Source organism: Crocodylus siamensis, chromosome 5, assembly GCF_052110815.1.
Source record: "Crocodylus siamensis isolate JL-2025a chromosome 5, ASM5211081v1, whole genome shotgun sequence".
NCBI lineage: Eukaryota > Metazoa > Chordata > Crocodylia > Crocodylidae > Crocodylus > Crocodylus siamensis.
The window spans coordinates 183,902,127-183,923,210 of record NC_143399.1 but is presented as its reverse complement, the minus strand read 5'-3'; the positions used below and the strand labels follow the sequence as shown (position 1 = coordinate 183,923,210).

At 44.6% G+C, this 21,084-nt stretch overlaps 1 long non-coding RNA gene across 1 annotated transcript; it reads right to left on the bottom strand.

Annotated features, from left to right (window-relative positions):
- Positions 1-15,116: 15,116 nt before the first annotated feature.
- On the bottom strand, positions 15,117-20,817 carry LOC149865019 (uncharacterized). The gene is made up of 3 exons (XR_016442340.1): positions 20,680-20,817; positions 19,396-19,522; positions 15,117-16,291 (listed from the first exon to the last, which is right to left on the bottom strand). It is a non-coding gene; the product is annotated as an uncharacterized LOC149865019 (long non-coding RNA).
- Between the last annotated feature and the right edge of the window lie 267 nt (positions 20,818-21,084).

Genomic DNA, 21,084 nt, shown 5'->3' with positions numbered 1-21,084 from the left:
CATACTGGCTTTTGTGGCTTTCATGCTGAGGCACCTAACTTTGTCTGCACTGTATAGGAACCATCTCTGGGGCTGTAGATCCCATTTAGGGACAAGGCACCTTAAAATCAGTAACCACAGTGCTCTGCATTGTGATGCTGAAGTCTTTTTGTGGATCTCAGCATTTCCACAGTGCTGTGGAGAAGGAAGACAGGGGAAGTGCCACCACTCCTCTGGGACCTGTTCAGATATAATCAGAAGTCACCACTTGTGGAAGCTTGAGAGATCTTTTATCTGAGACAGGAAGATGCCATCAATACCCCAGCACCAAGCTGTTCTAAAGAGTGAATCACTTTCTCTTTCACTGCAGACTGTACTGTAAGCCCAGAGTGTTCTGGGGGATCTGAGAAAAGGCTAAAAGCTGTGAGGTTTGCCTTTCTTTCTCCAACTCTCCATGGATCACCCGACTTTAAATGTCTTCCTTACATAACCTAATAAAATGAACTTTCCCCTTTTCCTTTTGGAGAAAGCCTGACTACCTTGCTGCAAGAACTGTAGATGTTCCAGTGCAATATGTAAGAAGGAAGTTTGATGTTTCTTTAGTTTCAAGGAAAGAGGTGGTTCTGACAGGATGCAATATGTTTTACTGCCTGTTCCAGTTCAAATTATTGGCCTTCTCCATTATATCCAAAGCTGGCCTGGATCTCTCAATTTAAAAGACACTTCTTCATTTCAATCAGCCCTGCTACTGAAAACACTCATACTTTAGATTCAGAATAGAAAAGAATCACTATTAGCATATGGCATACAAAGGACACACGTCTCCTATCAAAGTCACTCAGATTTTGAATGGAAGATACTTGCAGTTAGCCAGTTCTAACAACAAATGATTTGGGATCAGGGAAATGAGAGAAATTGTTTTCTCTTGCATGTCATGCCTGACTCAAGTGTCCACATTGCAGTCTGCCTGCAGAGGGTGTGTATTTGGTTGTGAGTACACTCAGTTTATTTGAGGCATATATTTTTACATCAAATCCAAGTTGCTCAGCTAGCCAAAGAAAACCCTAGAAAACCCCACAGCATGAATTAATAAAGTTGTCTAAGGAACATAAGCCAGAGAAAAAAATAACTGAAAGTTGGTAATTGTCAGAAGTCCATGAGGTTTAAAATATTTAAAATATAACAGTCCCACAAAGTACCAAAATTGTATCAATCAAATCAACTGGTAGCATTTTTACAAAGTAACAAAATGTGCACAGTATCTGGTTACTCGATGTAACTGCCATTTGCAAATGCCATTCCAAGGTTTTAATCAGAGTTGTTTTGTGTAAAAACATTAAAAAGTTAAAGTCTCATCAAACTGTTGATGGAGCTATTATCATTTTTATGCTGCATATTAGCAAGTGCAATTTGAACAAATATCTCTAAGATGTTTGTCTGTGTAAATGCAAACGATTTGACTGCAAAATTGAGTGAGAAATGAATGGACCCACAGGCTGCCGCTGCTTCATCTGTAACTAATGGAAAACATTTTGCAGTGGAGGATTTGATCTTTGTATTGCACATTCACAGATATAAATTGCTTAGTAGTTCTCTCTGATTGCTACTGGATTATGATGCAACAATACTTATTATCTATTCCTCCCAGGAAAAATATTTTTTTTTGCAGTTTGGGAAAATATAAGAGAAAATAAGCTATTATTCTTTGACTGCTGTCCACCTGGCTTCTGCTTTGGATGCATATGTGCATCCTGCACAAGATTGGAAAGTTTTAAGTAGAAGTGTCCTGTGGGGCCACATCTGGGTCCTTCTTTCTTTCTAACACCCCATAGCCATAGACAAAGAGGACAATGACTGCACTCACTCTCCCATTTCTCTGTGGCTGTAAAGGACTAGGAGCAATGCCTCAAACTGCAACAAAGGAAATTTCGGTTGGAGATTAGGAAGAGCTTTGTGACTATGAGGGTGGTCAAGCATTGGAACAGGATGCTTAGAGAAGTTGTGGAATGGCAAATCTCTGGAAGTTTTCAAGAACAGATTAGACAGACACTTGTCTGGGATGGTTTAGTCAGGGATGATCCTGCATTGAGCAGGCAGCTAGACTAGATGATCCTGTGAGGTCCCTTCCAACCCTAATTTTCTATGATTCTATGATCCAATTCCTTCTTACTACCCATGACTAAATTAGCTAGTTTGGGAAATGATGAGAATGCAGTAGGCATAATGTATCTAATTTTTAACAAGGATTTTGTCAGTCTCATGTGACTTGGAGAAATATAGGCTAGATAGAATTACTGTTAAGTGGACACATGATTAGTTGAATAACCACAAGCAAAGCAAATGGATTGATATCAGAATGGCAGGAGGTTTCAAGCAGCGTTCCACAGAGGGCTGGACTGCTCTTTAAGAATTTGTATTAATTACTCAGCTACAAGAATAGAGAGCTCATTGATCAAGCCTGCAGGTAACACCAAATGGGAAGGGTCTAAAAACACTTTGGAGGATAGGATTAGAATTCAAACACATATTGATAAATGAAAGAATTGGACTATCACTGAAAAAATTAAATTCAACAAAGACAAATGGAAGGTGCTGCACCTCAGGAAGAAAAGCCATTTCCCACAAATAAAGAATCAGAGGGCTTGTCTACACAAGATGCTTTAAGGCATGTTGGCCTAGATTTAAGGTGCATTAGTGTGTGCATCTATATGTGAACCCTTAATGTGCTTTAAAAATGGCAAATTTAAGCTATTTGAGCACTTATACACATACCTTTGTCTGCTCCTGCACCAGAAATCCAGTGCATCAGAGCAGACTCGATTAATCAAGTCTGTTCCACATGCGAGCTAACGCTCAATGAGCTGCATCGCATCTAGTTGTATAAGTGGCAAAATGCACATCAGCACACAGAAAATGGAAGCAGTGCACTTCTGAATGAAAACACCTTTGATGTGCTTAGTTCAAAAGCACACCAGCGCCATTTTCTCTGTATTTCACCATTTATACAAATGTACGTGCCACAGTGCTGGGCCCTTTTAAAAGCACCCAGCACTGGCACAACGATGTGTAAAAATGCTCTTAGCACCTAAATTTAATACCTGCAAAAAGTGTGAATATTTAGAGTGCATTAACGAACATGTAGATGCATTAAAGCACATTAACTAACCTTAGTCCCAAGTTAGTCCATATACAGCATTAATGCACTTTAATGGCTGCACATGTAGATGCCTGCCGAAACCCACTTAATGTGCATTAAGCTAATACACATTCAATTTAGGCACGTTAAAATGTAGGTATAGACATGCCCAGTGGTAATTTGGTAAGCCAGAGCTGTCTAACTGGTGTCCTGTGGGCTACATTCAGCCCACAGGAGGCCAGCATGTAGTCTGTAGGTCCCTGCAGCTGCATCTCCTACAGTTACATGGCAAAGAAGTGCCCCAGAGGTACCATGCACTGCCAGTGCTGCCCACATGGCAAAAGGGAGACTCTCAGGAGGCCACACATGGCTCATGTGATAAAAGAGGATCCTGGAGGCCTGTCTTTGCAGTGTATGGCTGGCACAGTGCATGGCCCCTGACTGCAGGGACATTGGGTAGCCTTAGGCTAGCAAATAGCAGCATAGAGAAGCATCTGGACGTTGCAGATGATCACAAACTCAGCATAAGTCAGCAACATAATGCTGCTGCAACATAAACAAAATGCAGTTTTTGAATGTCTGAAGAGAAGTAAATGTATACAAGACTTGGAAGGGGATAGTACCACCTTACTCAATGCTGATTAGACTTTGTTGGAGGATTTGTAGGTCTAGGCACCACATTTTAAGAAGAATGTAGACAAACTGGAGAGGATTCCAAGGCAAGCAACAAAGATGATAAAGGGGCTGCAATGCCAACTATATGAAGAAAGGTTGAGAAAGTTAGGTAGCATGTTTAGTCTGGAGGAGAGCAGATTAAGCGGGTATATCACAGCAATTTTCAAATATTTGAAAGGATGCCATAAAGAAGAGGGAGAACAAGCATTCTCCCTTGACACTGAACGCAGGACATGAGGCAATGGGTTTAAACCGTGACAAAACAGCTTATTAAATCCCAGGAAAAATACTGTAACTGTAAGAAACAGTAGGAGAATGGAATGAACTGCCTCAGGGAGTTGTGGAATCTCTTTCACTGGAGGTTTTAGAGAAGAGGCTGGGCATGCATCTGTCTGGGATGGTGTAGGAATAGGGAAGCCTGCATCTGTACAGAAAGCTGGGTTCGATGACCCTTCAGATATCCTGTACCCCTATGATTCTGGCACATCTGCAGAACCTATATCAGTGTGACTTTATAGCCAAGTATTTCCAAGGGCAGGGGTGTCAAACTCCCCCAGCCCCCAGCTAAATGAGGGTTTCTGAGCCAGTCTGTGGGCTAGATCAGGCCACACCAGAGCCAGCACACAGGACTGGCCTAGTGGGATGCCACCTGCAGCATGCACCCTGTGCTGGCCCCTGTGCCTCATGCAGCATGCACAGCTAGCCTAGCTCCAGAATGCATGTGGGGCATGGGGCTGGCACAGAGCGCATACTGCATGGGGCACCCTGCTGAACTGGCCCTGTGCTCTGGCTCTAGGATTGGTCCAGCTCAGGTCCCAGGCTGTCCATGCATGCTGGAGCCAGCAGGCAAGGCCTGTCCAGTAGGACACCCCATGCAGCATGCTCTCCATGCTGGCTTCATGCACCATGTGCAGAGCCAGCCCCTGAATAGGGCTGGCATGTGCTGCACTTGGGGCAATACATAGTAGCACAAGGGGGCAATACATAGTATGTGCTGCACTTAGCACCCTACTCACCAAGCCCTACATACTGGCTTTGCTGTGGCCCAATTCAGACCAGTTTATAGAAGCCAGCACACAAGGCCAGTCTCACATGCCTCCCGCCCCCCATAAAATGCACACCCCAGACTGATCCCCTGTGCATTGCCTGTGACACTGGGTGCACCCCGCATGCCAGACTATCTCCACATACTGGACATGGTGCACAGATTCACTCTGAGACCCACAAGCTAGATCATAGAGCTCCACAGGCCAGATCCAGCCCATGGCCGTATGTTTAACACCCTTGCCCTATGGACTGTTTTATTATATTTTAACTCCTCTGAAGAAAGAAGAATGTGGCATTAGCTTGACAGACAAATACCCTTTTGGGCCCATGATCAGTATAGGGGTGTTTACCTGGATGTGGCAAACCCAAGACCTCACTTGCTGTCAGCACAGGACACTGCAAGTGTCTTTTCTGTCTAGGAAAAGCACACAGGCTATGGAAGCACTGTGCCTGCTGGGTTTTGGTTATTTGAGGAGGTTTGTTCCAAAAAGGACTAAAAAAAATCCCTGGAAACTTGCTCAAAATGCTCCAGGTCCAGGATCTACTTGACAAGCCCAGGCCACATCTTGAAGTGCTCTAATAAGCTGATGACACACCACAGGCCCCAGAACCCATTCAAACATTCAGAAGACAACAAAAGAGCCCCATTCAGCCTCAGATGCCACAGATGTCATTGGTACCAGCAACCATCCACTGAGTCCACATACTATTGCCACAACCAGCACCAAATAGCTAGCCCCAAATACCTTAGCACTGAAGTTCCTGATGTGCCTAAGCAAATGGTTCCAGTTCTGATGCTGAGAATACTGGTGCTGAAGGGTCATGGGTAGAGAGTGGCATCTGTGGCATGGAGGCCCCTGTTCATTGTACAGACGCTCAGTGTTCTCTGTCACACGTCTGTTGGTGACTTCATCTCCCACGGCTCCATTGGAGGAACCTGCCTCATTCACAGTACCAGGAGACAGGCTGGCATCCAACCCAGCTGCTTCTCCTCTACTCATTTCTGCCAATAAAATGTCAGCCCCAACATTAATCTTAGTACCTCCCAGACTCCAAGAGATTTGCTTCACTGATGGGAAAAATGCACTACTGCTCCTCCATGGGTTCAGAAGATCCAGGGACAGTGTGGCCAAGGTACCTACTGCATTCACTGGACCTCTGTGACTATAACTACTCCAAGACAAGTCACAGCCATCGTCACTTGGAGGCATCCATGGGCTAAAGCCTGCCTAGTACCCATTGTGATCTACACTGTCCTCTCAAGTCCATTTTGACCAATGGATTCTACCATCCTTTTAGTCATCCAAACCGTAATTTCCTTCCCTTGGTAGACATCTAGTACCACCTGTAGCAGAGCCAGGAACTAAGGAAGAGAACTGCAGGAACTGACTGTCCATCCCACCTCCATGACCATACTGTCATTTTGTCACTGTCAACAAACAAAGTTGTGACTTCTTGGTTCCAGCTCAAATGACTAATGACTACTGGGTCTTCCAAAATCTACTTAAGAGGTTGGTTGACACGCTGATGATTCCAGTAGAAAGCAATGCCTCATAACATGCTTGCCATCTTGCACTCCTCAGTCCCTGGCAGACTGGCAGTGTGAATAAATGAAGGCTTGTTGGATCAGGCCAAAGACTTTGGCAAACTCCTGTGTCTGTGGTCCTGCCCTCCAAGAAAGCAGACAAGAGTTATTAAATCCCCTCCAAGGCTCTGAGTATTTTTATAATCATCTGACACCTGGTTCTATAGCTGTGGCTGCTGTCCAAGAGAGGATGGAGCTGCAAGAGCCACATAAAGCAACACCAAGACATAAGGACACTAAAAAGCTGGACCCTTTTGGTAGGAAACCTTATTAATTGGCCAATTTGAAAATGCTCATTGCAAGCTGTCTAACATGCCTGCCAAATACAATTACCTTAATTGGGACCATATGTCTCAATTTGTGGAGAGGCTCCCACATGAACACAGGGAAGAACACCTGGTCCAGGAAGGACAGCTGGTCCTATCACCCTCATTGCAAGCTCCCTTTGATGCCTTGGACACAACATCTCACAGTACTGTGGCTATGATAATACTGCATAAGGCCTCCTGATTGAATCCACTGGAAAACAGAAGATGGTCCAAGCAACCACTGACAATCTCCCCACCCCTTCCTGGGTGTATAGACTGACTCCCAGGAAGTGGCAATATAAACCTCTGTCATACACAGGCAGGTACAACAGTCTTCCTGGTTTTTGTGGAAAGCTGAAACTATCTGGGCCAGGAGTCACCTCAAGGTCAGGAGGAACAGCAGAGGGCTGAAGGGAGTATGTTGAGTCCAAGTGTAGAGAATCCAGAAGATCCATCTGGGGACCTGAGTCAGAGATCCAGAGGGTCAGGCAGAATGTGAGGTCAGAAGGTCTGAAATCAAACCAGAATTGGCTCAGGCTTCCAAAGGGTAAGGCCAGATTCGGGGTCCATGATCAAACCAGGTTGGGTATCCAGAGAATCTGTCAGAAAATTGGTAGCAACATGGGCCAAGGGTGCAGCAGCCTAGATACAGGGTTGAAACTTGTTGCCTGGACACTTCCCCTTCCAGTCAGGAGTTCATCATGGGGTAAAGGGACAGCTGACCTAGGCGGGCCACTCCAGTGCTGGGCTTAGATAGAGGCTTCTGGCAGGGCCGGACACGGGCTTGGACAAAACAGGCAGCTCCCTGGGGCTTGGACAGAAAGGGGGCCCAAAAATGGTCATTTTAATTGTTGTTATTATCATCATCTCTGGTGAAGGGGGGCCTGATACTAAAAGTTTGCCTGGAGCCACTAGGAGTCTAGGTATGGTGCTGGGTTCTGGCCACATGTGTCTGCCACGGGGTTCTGTTGAGGAGGTGGCAGACAGCATGGGATGAGTAGCTGTGCCGGGTAGACCAAGGCCCTGCGTACAAGGCCACAGCCTCATATCCTGAGGAGCAGTATCTTTCCCACCTCTTTTGGGAGCAATTTATTTTTACTTTAGGATGTTTAGGAATAGATCACCTTGGACTAATGGATCTTGGAGATGCTGGGAAAGTGCTACACTCTTCAGTTCCTGTCCTTCCATGCCATTGCCCAACCTTCAGGGACACTTTCACAAAATACTGCCTAGGATAGAAGCTGCCTTCCTCTTGCAACTTTAGAGCTGTGGAAGGAGTGTGTGTAGAATTCCAGGGCAGGATGTTCTATCTCAGTATCAGTAGTGTAACAAAAGAGGGGGGCACCAGGGCACCAACCCTGGGCACTGACCCTGGTGGGGAGTTGTGGGGTGGGGAGCACAAAAATAGCAGTAGCTGTGCATCCAACCTGGTCACCATCATGCTACAGACAGCATGACCACTGATGCTGCCCTGTCCACAATTGCCAACTAGGGTGTGAAGCATCTAGTTAGTAGTTATGCTTCTACTCATTGTTTCCTGGTCCCATAGAAGAAAGGAGTACAGGATGCCTTCATAGACAGCCAACAATTCAACAGTTTCATCCATCAGTTCAAGTTCAGGACAGTAACACTAGCATTCATAAACCCTATTCTGGATCCTACAGATTGATTGGTGCTTCTTTACTTGTAGTATAGGTTATTTTAATTTTTATTGTGATCCCCTTGCCCTGGAAGAAATACCTTGGCTAAGTATAGGCAGTCAAAAAGCCTGAGTTTTTGCTGAATTGATTCAATCTTTACAAGTTAGTCTAAGATGTGTAGATTGAACTGATAAGCAAGTGAACAGACATTCTCTTTTGATTCCAGAAATGCAGCCATATGCCTGCAGTGGCTCAAGCCAGAAGCCAGGGGCATGAGGGTAGACCTTCCTGCTTGACTGGAACAGACAGCTTGGGCCAAGGCTAACCCACCCACCCTGCAAGAAGTGGAGGGGCAGTTGTGGGGGAGGTGCAAAGCATCCTGGGATGCTGGGGGATTGTGAATTAACTTAAATCTAGAGGAGATCTAGGACAGAATTTCAATAAACTGCTTTAACCAAAATCAGTTGTCTGATACTATATTTATCCAGGTTTATCTTAAACTGGTTTCAGTCATTTTAAAAGCACTGAAAATCTGCTGTGAAAGCACTGAACTTTATGAGCACTGAACTTCTGTTGTGTTATAGATTTGAACCAATTTCTGATTACTTATATAGATGTATGTGTAATTTCTGTCCCTTGGCGTGATGTCTTGTGAAAGGATCTCATATTCAGAGTGCTCAGCTTCGCCTCACTGCATTCCTGATGAAGCAACAGGTGATAGTGTTGGCAGCAGCTTCCTAGGGAGATAAGGGGTTTCCATCCACCAGTATTTTGATCTACAGCTTCAAACAACCACTGCAGGTCTCCTTGTCAGTAACTGTGCCTTCTAATTTGTCAGCCTGTACCTGCACTCCATGCAAAAGTATTTGAGCTTATTATCCTTGGCAGACATCACAGACAAAATGATTTCTCCAACAGTTTTCTTCCTGTTACACTGGTGGAAGGAACTTCAGCATGTCTGCAGTGAAGTGTCCTCCCCTCTTTCAACATGAAATATGTAATGTAGGCAGCCAAGTTAGGGTAAGGAACTCATATGGGCTGTGTTTGCCCCCAGGGCCTCTGGTCTGGTCAGGAGACAAAGGTTCACGTTAGTGTGCCAGAACTAGGAACTATTTGACCGGCATGCACAGCTTACCCTGTAATACCAGAGCTCATATATGGCCACTCTCCCATTCCCCTGATATTGCGAGCCCTCAGGAAGACCAGACATGATTTTTCTCTAGCTATAAGGAAGTCCTTTATGACTCATGAAGTTTTGGAATTTGACTTCCTGAACCTGGTAAGGTGGCCTCTCTTCATACTATAAGACCAGCGGTTCTCAACTGGAGTCCTGCAGCACTTTTATGGGGATCCCACAAGAACCCCCTGGGGTGTCACAACAATGACACTGCTGCTGCTGCTGCACTCATGATGACATTGCCCTGTACAATTCAGGTGGCATGAACTGAGGAGCAGCTATAGCAGAAAGGCACACTGTTTCTTCTGCAGGTCTCCCTGGTTTAGCTCTAGTGTATCTCCTGGACACAGAAGCACCTGAGTCAGTTCTACCTGGTGGCAGAAGCATTTATCTCCAGGATGCCATTGCCCTGGGATGAAACTACCCCATGTGCCCCTGTTTTCAGGAAGCATGTTGGAGCTAAACAAGGAAGAACTGAGGCAGAAATGGCACACCCATCTGCATGATTTGATACAGACAGATGCTACTTTCTGCTGCAGCCGCATGTGCCTCTTGAGAGCAACAGCATGTAGGACAGTTTTCACCTGCCCCACTTGCCTTTGTTTCCAAGGGACCCATGCAAGGTTGGACTGGAAAGGGCTGCAAAAGAGGACACACTCCTGCCATGGCCATTTCCCCATCTGGTTCTGCAAGAAGCTCGTGGCACAGTTCTACCTGGCTGTGGCAGCAGTGGCAGTGGGTCTAATATAATCAATTAGCAATCATTAATAATATACTTGTCAGGACCATATTATAATATTCATAATATAATTATATTAGTTTTTTAAATGGGATGCTTCTAAATTTAAAAAAGAATTAGTCTAAAAAGGTTAAGAACCACTGGGTTAGAAAGAAATGTTGCATCTCCCTCTCCCTGCCTGGTTACCAGTTGGCTAACATCCATTGAGACATCTTGCTCACTGGCCTTAAAAACATCCTGTCTTGGAGCAGGAAGGACTCCACAGATTCCTACGTGACCATATGAAAGAGGATCTCTATTCAGGTTGTGGACTGTCAGCTACATCCTTTGGGAGACCCAATTGCTGCCAACATCAGCTACCTGCTCACTTGAAAACACTCAGGGCACTCTAACTCCATTCCTCTGCACCTGGTGACTCTCCACTTGGAGCTGTCTGGTGCAAGGGCTACTGGAACTGCTAGTGGTACAGATTGAACAGGTCCTTCCTTTGAACCACTGACTATTTGCTCTCTCTACCATCTGTTTATAAAGACCACATTTTTAGTGGCCCTTAACTTAGAAGAATGGGAAAGAATCAAAGGCAGGCAAGCCAGAGCTATTCTGCAGTCATTACACTAATAGACTCCAAGTACCCTCCTCTAGGACATATATTACAGCTGTCGGTCATTATCCTTCCCTCTAAATATGGAGACTTTCCTAATAGTACTTTTTGTTGGCAAAGGAAAAAAGAGCAGTTGTGGCTACATATACCACAGGGTCTGAATGCAGATATAGCCTCAGTGGGTACTGCCCCTCAGAACATCCCCATGTCTTGTACATGGTGCGCAGACCTATCAGAAGTAAAACACCTGGCAACCAAACCTATGAATGACTGCCGTCAAGCCAGGTGAAGGTATCACTCTCTAGGCTTGCTGTATTCCATACACTTAGGCTGGCAGCTGCAGTGAGTAACCTGATACAATTTTGTTACTTTGTTGAAACGGTGGGAGGTGAGTAGTAGCTTGATACAATCTTGTTTCATTCAGAACTGCTGGGGAAACTAAAATGCTGGCATGCAAATGATAGGATGGATTCTGTCCTTATGTACCCAAATGTTTTTCTGGTTGAAGTCAATAGGAGTTTCACCCATAGATCAGAGTGCCCAATCCAGCCTACAGTTAGGCATGTGTTGAATTTTGTACAAGTGTGAAACCCCACTGAAATCAAGTATTAATAGGATCAATCATATAAGTACCTAAACTGAGCCTGTGATTAAGTGTTTGCAAGATGTAGGCTTTAAGGACCATTTTCTATTTTGAGTATATTCTTTTCACATGCAAAACTGCAAGAAACATAGACCTCATCTTTCACCCCAGCAAAAAAATATTTTCTTGGGAAAATACAAAGAAGAGACTCTGTAGAACAAATATGGGCAAAACAGTTTGAGTAAAATGAAAACTGACCGAAACTCTTGATATAGCTCAAAACTATTCTTTAAAGAATTTACTTTAATATTCATGCATGTCTTCACTTTCTGTTTTTGGCCGTGGACAGAAAAGAACTACTGGAATATTGTGAGAAAACTGTTCATATTATTTTTGGCCTCTCAGTAATGTGTGAAATCAGGACATCTCATGAGAGAGACTGATTTTCAAGATTTTCAGTCCATTTTTCAGACTGAAGAAGTCGGAATGAATATCTAAATGTCTGTATATTTCTATAAAATAAAGGCTAAATCACATCAGAAAAAGAAAAGAAACTCTTTAGCTGTAAGTCACATATTCACAACTTAAAAATAATAGTATAGATCAAAACTATCTCCATTTAAAAAAAGAAGCATAATGAAGCATGTTTTTCTTTTCTTTTTTGTTTCATTAGATAGTAATTGGAATTAGTTTTCCTTTGGAGCAACTGCTTGAACTTCTTGGTAGAAAAAGCCAAATGAAATGATCGCTTATCATCAGCAGTCCCTCAGTCTGAGGATTACAGTCCACAGAGGACAGAGGAGGCTAATCTGAGATCTGCATATTCAACTGCAGATGTGGCAAATAGATCTGGGTGATTTCAAGTAACAGATCTTTCCCTTTGTTTCCCTTCTATCTATTTGCCTCCATAGTGAAGTGCCTGACAATTTGATGCTTGAGTCTCCTAGCCATAGGTTAATTTCCTATTGTTTTCCTGGCAATCTGTTTGTTCTTTAGGCTCATCAGTATTTTTGTTATAGAAGATGGAAATGTGTGTGAAAATTCAGTTTGGAAAAATGGGTGGTTCCTTCTTCTGGCCTTGTGACCTAAAATATGTGATGGATTCCCAAAGTCCTTTCATAAAGTGGATGCATGCTGGAATTATACTTGAACTGTTTGAGGGAAATTGATAAATGGACTGGGGCTAGAATTCCTTAGATGTGGAACTCCAGTTTGTGTAATCATTTTTATAAATATCTTAAGGAACTTCTGTGAGCTCACAGAAAAGAATTTATGAGCTATTTCATGGTCCTATATTTGCATGTAGTTATCATTTTTACCAGCATAGCACTTTCTACAGCTGCACTTTCTAGCATTTTGCAATCTAGGTATCATACTTAAATATACGCTTACATGTGAACAAATGGATATGCACTACAGTATGTGATCATTACAGCTTATTGGATATAATTCCAAAAAGCATATGCCTCTGACACTGGCAATAGCTTTCAAAAAACAAACTACATATTGTATTGCTGGATTTATTTTTATATGAAAATGTTTTATGTGTCTTGTTAACTGTCTTAATAGAGTTTTAACTCAGTTCTATTAAAAATGAGATGGTACATCCATCAGTACTGATTTAACAAATTAATTAGCTAGGCCCAGCTTTCCATTTATTTGAATAAACATTTCTATTAAAAATTACTCGCAAGCTCCAGGAAACCATCTGCTTCATTAGAGATTTTAAATTATCATGTTCATATACAGCCCAGAAGCTGCAGCTACCTAGGAGATGTTTTACTGGATTCCGGACCATATGGAATCTTTGGCTTTTCACTCCTAAAGCCGAAGGGTTTTCATTGTCAGAGAGACTGTTCATTTCATAAAGCTATCAGGATTCTGTGCAATCAACTCTACACTGCCTGGCTACAAGAAGGAACCAAGGAGAACAGGCTCCTAATGTCCATAAGGATGCTTACTCAGGAGGGTGGAGTCCTGGGTTGCAGACCCTGCTCCCATTGCTGTTTAGCATTTTACAGCAAGCAGACAGTAGTAGTAGTAGTATTGTTGTTAGTGGTGGTGGTGGTGTTATTTAGACTTAGGGTGCTTGCACACGTGACACCGTTACCATGTACATGTGACGAAAATGTGACTTTGTGTGCCTTAATGATATTACATTGTACACATGCAAGAGTCTGGGAGTTTTTAAATGAATTTGCATCATTGCAACTACATCCTGATGTAGTTTAATTTGCAGCAATGCATTGCAGTTCTTAGTCAGCTTGCCTCCCAGCCACAGGAGAGGTGGGAAGGCTCCACAGAGAAAAAGGATCGGGCCTCTCACTGCTTCTGCCCTCAGCAGGTGCCTGCTGAAGGCAGAAGTGGCAAGGGGCCTAATCCTTTTTTATTTCTGATGGAGCCTGCCTACCTCTCTGGGCAGCTTGGGGGCAAGCTCAGCCCTCTGGCAGCAGCCCCTGAGCTGTGGGGGGGGGGACCCTGGACTCCCCAGGGCTCCCCAGGAGGGCTGCTAGGAGGCCCAGTGGTGCCCCAGCTCAGGGTTGGGGAAGAGTTGGATCAGGCTGGGTGCTGCCTCTGAGCTGAGGTAGCACTTGGCCCACTAGCAGCCCACCTGGGTGGCCCCAAAGGGGAGTGCCACTGTAGAGGGAAGGACTGCAGCCCCCCACATCTCTGGGGCTGCTCAGCCTGCTGCAGGCAGGCTTTGTCAAAAAAAAAAAAAAAAAAAAAAGAATCAGGCCCCTCACCATAACAGTTGCGGAAAAATAAAATCCCTAAATTGAAATGGTGGGTTTCAATTAAAAACCCATTGTTTCAATTTAGGGGGCACAGAACGCAACCCTAAGGACTAAACCTCTGTCATGAGTACAAGCGCCCTTATATTCTGTCTTATCCAAAAGACTCAGGGCAGTTTATAATAAACAAATAACCCACACACAGTGTTCCCCAGACGACAGCCCCAAACCCAAGAACACCCTCGTCCCAACCACCAGCTCCCTGCCCAAACACCCACACAAGTAAACTCTCCAACCACTCCTCACAACCACCACTCACAGCAGACGCAAGAAACTTCTCCCAGTCCACACATCCCCACCACCTCACCTATTAGGCACATAAATGGACTGAGATGCCCAAGTGTGATTTTTATTCCGTCCTGGTCCAGTCCCTGAAAATCCATTAATACATCTACTTTTGTAACAATCACAATCTTACTTTTAAGACTGAGTCACCAAAAACAGTGAGGAGAAAGAGAATCCACCAGCCATTTGTATTAACAGTTTTTCAGAGACTCAGGCAGGGTGGATAGAACGACACTTAGATACCTGCATCCACTGATGTGCCTAATAGGTGAACTAGAACCTGGCCTTAAGAATGCTGGCACATGACATGATTACTATGGAGTAATTTTACCAGATTTTAATCTGCATAATTTTTTTCCACAGTATGGAGCAGCTACAAGCCAGCTGCCCATAGTAGCTGCTATTTAAGCACTAAGCCACTCTACCTGGCTTTAAGCAAGGAATTAAATTGAGTAGGGGACATATACATAGTCTATATAGTAACTTTCCCATTTGGTAAAGTTACATTTTTCAAGGGGCAACTTCACCCTGAATTTGAACAATTTACTACATATTAGGATTTGTGTCCACTTCACTCTCGCTGCCTGATAAAGTGAACTATCCAGTAAATATGACACCCTGAGTTTTGAATTCTATTCTTAGCTTTAGGCACCTAAAAGATAGTCATTGCAGTATCTAAAGTGTAGAGGCCTACATCTTTTATTGGATCTAGCCCTTGTTTTGGTTTATTTTGTATCCCAATAAGAGCCCAAAGTCTTGGCTGAGTAGTGCATACATCAGAGATATTGTGGACAGATTTCAGGAGCAGGCTATTATCAGTACAAAGGAGGAGGAAACATTTTTGTGTTAAGTATTACTAACATTACAGCAGCCCCTGAATGTTCCAGTTAAAATCAGGCCTGGTTGTGTCAGACATTGTCAGATGTGAAGTAAGAAGCTGAAAAAGGAGGGAGGAACAGGGATTTGTGATTTACTTGAGGTTACACAAAGCACTGTGGTAGAGGAGGGAATTTAACCAGAATCTCCAGGATTCCCCACTAGCACCTTAGCCATGAGTCTGTTAGTCCCCTCTGAAACCATCAGACTAGCTTCTGTTAGGGCGGCTAGGAGCTGGAACCAACTTCCTAGGGAAGTGGTGCTGGTTCCTACTCTGGGGATCTTTAAGAAGAGGCTTGATGACTACCTGGCTGGACTCATTTGAGTCTAGTCTTTTTCTCCCGCCCAGGCGGGGGGTCGGGCTTGAAGATCTACAAGGTCCCTTCGGACCCGACTTCTATGATTCTATGTTTGTCCTAAGTCTGGCAAGTATGTGAAGATGCTCAAGAGTGTGGAATGGCAGGCCAAGCCCCAAGGAGATGGGTTACTGGGGAGAGGCAAAGGAGCAGGTGTGTCACCTAACTTTTAAGAACTTGGCCCCAGAGAGAAATCTAGACCCATGCATGAGGAACCAGGACTCCCCACAGAGAAGAGACTAGAGAGCTCTGCAAAAACTATTGTGCTGAGGAGCTGCCCAGAGTGAGCCAATAAGGAAATGCTGAGGAAAAGGCTGTGCCTCCATCCACTCAGGATCCACAGCCTGAAACCCTCATTTTAAGGTAGATATGTCCACACTCTTTATCAAAAATGAAGCAGAGGTCACTCTTCTCTTTTACAACACAGCAGCAAGTGATGTTTGCTTTCTTTTTCCAACAGCTATGAGCTCTCCTGAGATCCGGGTGCTCTCTACCCTTACTGTTGAAAATTCCTGGGAAAAGAGAAAAGGAGTAAAATTAACGTGTAACAAAGTCTTTAAGTGGTTTTTCTTGATCTATTATTACCCAACTCATGTTCCATTATTGTGTGGCCACTTCCCACAGATGAGCCACCCAAACTGCAATCCTCCAGCATCCCAGGATGCGGTGTCCTCTCCCCCACCCTCTTGTTCAATGTGGACAAACTTTCCACCCCCTGAACTCTGCTGTCCAGGGTGCAGTTCTGGCACCAAGCCAACTCCCTCTCCCACCCCTGGGGATGTGACTTTCCTGTACAAACCTGTGCAAGCAGCCTGCAGAGCACATGCCACCTAGCTAAGTCACAGGGCACAGACAGGTCCAGGAGCAGGGTCTGAGAGGGGTGGGGCAGGGAACAAGGTAGGGGGCTAAATCAGTTCCCCATGATCTAGGGCTTCCTTCCCAGGGCAGGGGCAGTAGCTTCCTCAAAAGCACTTTTCCTCACCTCTCCCATCTCTGAGCCACCCTGGGAAGCAACAACCAGCACCCCACCACACTCCAATCCCAAATCTCAATTTATTAAAACATGAGACCTTCTTTATCTCTGTTTTTTCTTACTTTCTTTTTATTTTATCCTTCAGTGGCTGGTTCATTTCATCACCCTTCCTTCACCATTTCCTTTCCACCTCCCATTTCATTACCCACCCCCATCCCATTAACTCTCCACCTCCCAGCATCATGTTTTCAACCCCCTCCCAACCCATCTCTCACCCCCACCTAGAGCAGGCATAGAAGCCTGTCCTGGCTCACCAGCCCTACAGTAGCAACTCCGAGCTGTAGCTCCTAGTTAGGTCCCTGCTTACCTAGCCTCTAGTCTAGTGGCAAGTCACAGCTGTTCAGATGGGGGGCTATCAGAGGAAGATTTAAGCCATGAGGTGCGACTGCTCCAAATTTGAGCAACGTTAACACTGATCAACATTTGAGCAGCTGAAAGTGCAACATGTAACAAGGCCCTAAGAGGGAGCATGAGTCTCAAACCACGAGGCCAGGGCAGCCCCCTGGGTTCCAAGTCTTGTTTATCTGTTGTATCGAATGTCCAGTTCATGAAAAATGCATAAACAATCCTTGGAGCGGGGATTACTAAATTGTATTAATTTACAATACATACTGGGTCACATCTCTCGCTCCCCTTTCCACCCTCCTTCCTTTCTTCCTTTCTTTCTTTGCATTCCTCAGATTTCCCAATTGTTAAACTAAAGCAAATCCTCTGTGGACTTGATCCTACTCCATTGGCAGTGGTGGTCACTGGCAGCAGGACAGTGGACTCAGGACACATTGGTCACAGGATCCACTCTCAACCAACATCTGTTCAGTCCTTTGTTAATGTGCACACATTGTGCTGTGATGTATTTTGTTCTCAGGACAGCCATACAGGCAAATGGAATCCAGACATTTATTGGATGTTTGCTAGTATTTTTGCTTGAAATAATATCAGACAGTGGCAGTGCTATAATAAATGTCTAATCATGGAAAAAATATCACTGTCAAATGATTCCATGCAGTCAGGACTTGGGCAAAAATCCCACTGACTTCAATAGTCAATGTCTGGGCCCTCAGTTACCAGGTATTTATTATGCCTTAATGAAATGGATGCTATTCTCCATTTTATACTATGAGGACTCAATTAGGAGCTGTGCCCAGCTCCTCATGCTAGACATAGTATGAGTGAGCTAAAGGCAGAAAACTGTTTCACTTTCCCAGTTCTCTGCCCAACTGGGAGCCTAAATTGCGTCTTGTTTCACCTCATGCCTTTCAGCCCCTACCTGTCCATACCTATATCCCCTAAGACCTATAAAGGCACTGCAGCGGACCCTGAGAATCTGACTGCAAGTGCTTGCAGTAGTCCTTTTCTCATCACATAGCTACAGTCGTGACCCAAATTCCTGTGTAAAACATCTGAAGCCTTTATTTTTATACAACCTTTTATGGAGTTAGCACGCAGAACTTTTGTAATGTCATGATACAATTTTGATTGTTCTCACAAGAAAGTTTATTTTACCTGAACTATCCATTTAATATTCTTATACTGGAATCCATCATACAATTATTTACTCATTTTAGTGTTACAGACTAATTCAGTTTTATCTAATTCAGTCTCTCAACTGGTGAATGGGGTTCTGCCATAAATTTGCAAAGTGAATGAAGATTTACTGGGGTTAAATTTTAATGGCTAGGAGTCACAACACTAAAATTACCTACTTTGAAAACTTAAGGGTGAACGATTAATAGTTTGTAATAATAGAAACCCATTTGCTTCATTTCAGCCATCTGCACAAAAATAAACATCACACATCATTTTATTAAGTTCACTAATATTTGTGCTGGTTTTCAGTTGAGCATTACTGAAAGGCATAAAGTCAGATCCTTTTAAGGGTAACCAGTTTCAATGACATTACTTCATCAATATTATAAATACAGATGCCAATTCAGCATTTTGAACAATCATAAATTTAACAGTTTGCTTCAAATTCTGAAGGGCTTTTGTTCAAACTTCTGATACACACAAAAGAGGGTGTGAGAGAGAAATATTGGGGTGATAAATTGCAGAGAGGAGTGATAAATAAATGTAATCTGCACTTTGGATCTAGTCCTCCTTTTTGCCTTAGTCTGCTCATCTCTCAGGGGAAATAATGCCTACTAACTTCTGAGATGTGTGGACAATAACAACTATGTATGTGGCAACTGTAATCTTTGTTTCCTGTTCATTATTCTGTCTGACGAAGTGATGGCGACCAGGGAATACAAGACTGAATAAATCAAGGGGAAAGCCAATACTTGAACGTTTTGGAAGCCAATGCTATGAGTGACAGAAAGGACTATTCTTTGGGGCATCATACTGCTGAGATGACAACATTCCAAGTTAACCATCTTAGATTATTGTTTTTAAAGTATTCCATAGAGTTTACACGTCTTTTCTTAGGTTGACAGCTATAGCTAAATCACAAGGAAGTAGGGTCTTCCAGGTTTCTTTTCCTTCAAATGTAGCATCTGAAACCACTCACACAATGTTTCCAGTTTATAATCCTTCAACAAAAAGTGTTCTCCTGCAATTAAAAACTTTAAAAAAAAAGAAAGAAACCTGGTACAGCTCTGGCTTTCAGCTTTGTTTTCTGACATGGTCTATTTCTTCCACATTTCAGTTTAAAGTATCCTATGTTCAGTTGTTTTCAGACTTTTGGCCATCTTCTTTGGTCCTTTTGTCTTTCCTGGTAGCAAATAACAGGAAACATGTGAGTTATTCTGAGAGTTAGGCTCCTCTGGGACTGGCTGAAGTGCATAATTTTTCTTTCTCTGTGAACTGAGTCTCACTGGAACTGAACAGAGGGCAGGATTGTGTTTTACATTTAATTCCACCAGCCTTCACAATGCCACATCTCTGACAATCTTTTTATCTTTTTTGTTTCTCTGATCTCAACATTTCTTGTCCCTGCATTTGACTAATATTATCTGGTCCTGCCTGGTGTTGGCAGAAAATTTAACTTTAAATTTAACTTTATGCTAGAAAGCTTGGCTAGCATCTCTCCCAACAATTCAATCAGTCCAGGAAAAGTTACTACCAAAATACCCTATTGATAACAACAGTTGTCAAACATCATTCTGTCTTGCAGTGTAGATATGGCTTTGTTTTGCATAAATCTAAACATTCCCCCACCTACCTGGATACTGTAGTTCCTTTAAATATGTGTAGATAGTTATTAACTACCCAGGCTAAAGACAGCAGACTAGTGTACTAAGGGGCTGATTGTCCTGAGTTGTCATTCACACCAGCAGACATGGGGCTTGAATAGCAACTAACTTGAATTAGTCTCCATTATCCTGGGACAAAATGTTAATTCAGGTACTGTGCCGGGACACAGGGTGGGATGGTAAGGTTGTACTGCTCCAGGATCCCAGGATAAAAGTTCCTATCCTGTGATAAATCAACGGTCTGTTTCCAGCCCCATGAGCCCTGTGGGACACAGCGTGCATGTAGGGAAAAGACAGTGAAAACCTTGGATCTTAAACCTGTCTGTCACCTGTGCAGACCTCTGCAGTCGAATGGAAATGAATATACAGTCTATCTTAAATTGCACAGGCCGTCAGCGAAGGTGGACTTCCAAGATGCCCGTGCCATGAGCTGGGAGGTGCTGGCTGCCTGCTGGCTCCAATGGTGCCATGACCTCAACACAGAGGCAGGTGGCTGGGAGGCCAAGCACCTCGCCGGAAGCAGAGGAGAGAAGGGAGGAAGGGAAAGGAGAGGAGCCCCGGGGTAGGCCAGTAGACTACTCTCCCCTGCAGCTTTTTGAGTGAGGGTCTGTGGCTTGGACTCTCAGGTCACCTCAAACCCCATCCATGAGCTGTCCCAGAGCATCCTCTCATTCACCTTATGAAGTGTAGCCGGGTGAGTCCACCCCGAGCACAGCGCCTTCTCCTCGGCCCGCGGCTGCCTCGGGGGCCCGGAGGGAGGAGCGGGCAGCGCGCACCTGGGGCGCCCGGAGCCGCACTCGGGCCCCGCGCCTGAGCCCGGGCGGGGGCTTCTCCCCGCTCCGCCCTCGCCCCCGGCGCAGCGGTGTCCCCAGGCCGGGCGCCCGCCGCCCGCTTCATCTCCCGGCCCGCGCTGGGCTTCACCTCCCAACCGCAGCCGGCTCCCGGGGCCGGGCCCGCGCGGAGGGAAGGAGCAGAGCGGGTTCCGGACCGGCGGTGTCCTCAGGCCGCCCCCGGGTCTCCGCCGGCCCGCCCGCGCCCGCGCTGCCCTGCGGCACCCCCGCGGCGGGAGGTCGCAGCCCTC